General features: G+C 38.0%; 3 non-coding genes across 3 annotated transcripts; all 3 read right to left on the bottom strand.

Annotated features, from left to right (window-relative positions):
* Positions 1-169: 169 nt before the first annotated feature.
* Positions 170-251, bottom strand: TRNAS-AGA (transfer RNA serine (anticodon AGA)). The gene has a single exon. It is a non-coding gene; the product is annotated as a tRNA-Ser (tRNA).
* A 903-nt stretch (positions 252-1154) lies between these two features.
* TRNAQ-CUG (transfer RNA glutamine (anticodon CUG)) lies at positions 1155-1226 on the bottom strand. The gene has a single exon. It is a non-coding gene; the product is annotated as a tRNA-Gln (tRNA).
* Positions 1227-1953: 727 nt separating this feature from the next.
* On the bottom strand, positions 1954-2035 carry TRNAS-AGA (transfer RNA serine (anticodon AGA)). The gene has a single exon. It is a non-coding gene; the product is annotated as a tRNA-Ser (tRNA).
* Between the last annotated feature and the right edge of the window lie 465 nt (positions 2036-2500).

Here is a 2500-nt window from a genome sequence, read left to right on the forward strand (position 1 = left end):
CAAGTGACATCTCACCTGGCTGACTAATCAAAGGAAGATCTACAGATGCTGATAAGCTGGTTCTACAAATACAATCCATAGATTACAGACCATTTCTGTGGGGGATAGACATGGGAATGTGGAAATTGATCTACTCAGATAATTCGTCAAAATGTTACATGAAGTTAAACATAGTTGGCAGGATTTGAACCTATGCGGGAAGACCCCAATGGATTTCTAGTCCATCGCCTTAACCACTCGGCCACAGCTACTCAGACACTGTTTCATTCTTATGAGTTTCACACCTTTTCTTACAGCACCGTGATCAATATCAGTGATTATCCTTCTGGAAGACATTTCAGAAAATGGAAGATTTCAATTGGAAACAAAATTCCAGGCCTCACTGAAATGTAAAAATCTGATTTAAAGGTATCATCAATTGGAACCTTTTACAGTTCAAGGTTTATTAAAATTCATAAGGCGGATTTAGAGTGACTTTGTTCCAAACACCTCCTGAAAAAGGCTTTGAAAATGCTCAATAGTTTGAACAGATTCATTTCCATGCAAAAAGACTTGCTGTTCATATGATCAGGTATTGAGCGTCTTTTAACCTCATTAAGTTTCCCAAAACGCCAAGCGGTTAACAGAAGTGAGCATATCATTTTTCAGGTATATTTTGCTTGCTTTATACTTGCTATACAAGTCAATGAGTAGGTTAGAAAGACCCCTGGAAGGTTCCTGAGTGACGTTCACAGCATTTTGCGAGCAAAAAAGAAACTTAAACAAACTCATTTGATGCCCAAAACAATACTTAGAAAAACATCACCAAACTATGTTTACAAAAATGCTGGAAAACACTAAAAAGGGTGATTCAGGAAAAGAATCGCTGTCGTTTCCTGAGGCCGTTTCGGCTTGAAATCCTGGTCAGTTTCAACCACCTGGAAAAAGTGTCATGCGAACATTGGCACAAGTCATAGAGTACGATTGCTTGGTGTGACATAGATGATATGAGTTTTGCTTCATGAAGTCAAGTTTAACTTTTGAGTTAAACTTTCTTGATAGATAGATCTTTTTGCCATGTGGATTTTAACTTTCCCTTTTTATGTTAAACCATGTGCATTGGCAAATTGAGTGTGAGCAGAAAAGATAAAACCGCTATGCACAAAGAATTTCTCAGGTTCCACTGAGATTTGAACTCAGATCACTGGATTCAGAGTCCAGAGTGCTAACCAATACACCATAGAACCACATGACCAACGAAGCTGGCTGGATTTTCTTTTGAAAACAGTAAAAGAGCATGTGTAAATATTGGAAATGTGAGAAATTCACTCTTAATCCAGTGATCTGAGTTCTAATCTCAGTGGAACCTGGGAATTCATGCATTATGATGAAAACTGGTTCTAAAGCTGTTCCGCAAATGTATATCTAACACACATTGGTAAATTAATATCTCCTCCCTTTTTATTCCACAAGTGTGCTTAAAGTTCCATGATATCACAACAAAGACAGTTTTAAAATGTTGATGAAATCTGGCTAATAATTAGCGTGCTGGATCTATCAGCTGGAAAAAGGGTGAGAAGAAAAGAAATTGCAAAACTTCTGCTCATCCAGAAGTCACTAAAGATTTTTCATGGTGTGCTAAAAGGTTCCATCGGAAAGATAATTCAAGTAGAGTTGGTGCAAATCAAAGTTCATATCCCAGTCCATCAGCCATGGCAGTAGTCTGTGTTCGCTGGAAAAAGGAGGATTTGCACCACATACCTGATGGCACCCTCTGAGCTTTGTTTGATTGGTGGTGTGATGCACAAGTGACATCTCACCCGGCTGATTAATCAAAAGAAGATCTACAGATGCTGTTAAGCAGGTTCTACAAATACAATCCATAGATTACAGACTATTTCTGTGGGGGATAGACTTGGGAATGTGTAAATTGATCTACTCAGATAATTCGTCAAAATGTTACATGAAGTTAAACGTAGTTGGCAGGATTTGAACCTACGCGGGAAGACCCCAATGGATTTCTAGTCCATCGCCTTAACCACTCGGCCACAACTACTCAGACACTGTTTCATTCTTATGAGTTTCACACCTTTTCTTATAGCACCATGATCAATATCAGTGATTATCCTTCTGGAAGACATTTCAGAAAATGGAAGATTTCAATTGGAAACAAAATTCCAGGCCTCACTGAAATGTAAAAATCTGATTTAAAGGTATCATCAATTGGAACCTTTCACAGTTCAAGGTTTATTAAAATTCATAAGGCGGATTTAGAGTGACTTTGTTCCAAACACCTCCTGAAAAAGGATTCGAAAATGCTCAATAGTTTGAACAGATTCATTTCCATGCCAATAGACTTGCAGTTCATATGATCAGGTATTGAGCGTCTTTTAACCTCATTAAGTTTCCCAAAACGCCAAGCGGTTAACAGAAGTGAGCATATTATGTTTCAGGTATATTTTGCTTGTTTTATACTTGCTATACAAGTCAATGAGTAGGTTAGAAAGACCCCTGGAAGGTT

The sequence above is a fragment of the Phyllobates terribilis genome, unplaced genomic scaffold (genome assembly GCF_046119375.1).
Source record: "Phyllobates terribilis strain yellow unplaced genomic scaffold, ASM4611937v1 Scaffold_13__5_contigs__length_258822181, whole genome shotgun sequence".
Classification (NCBI taxonomy): domain Eukaryota; kingdom Metazoa; phylum Chordata; class Amphibia; order Anura; family Dendrobatidae; genus Phyllobates; species Phyllobates terribilis.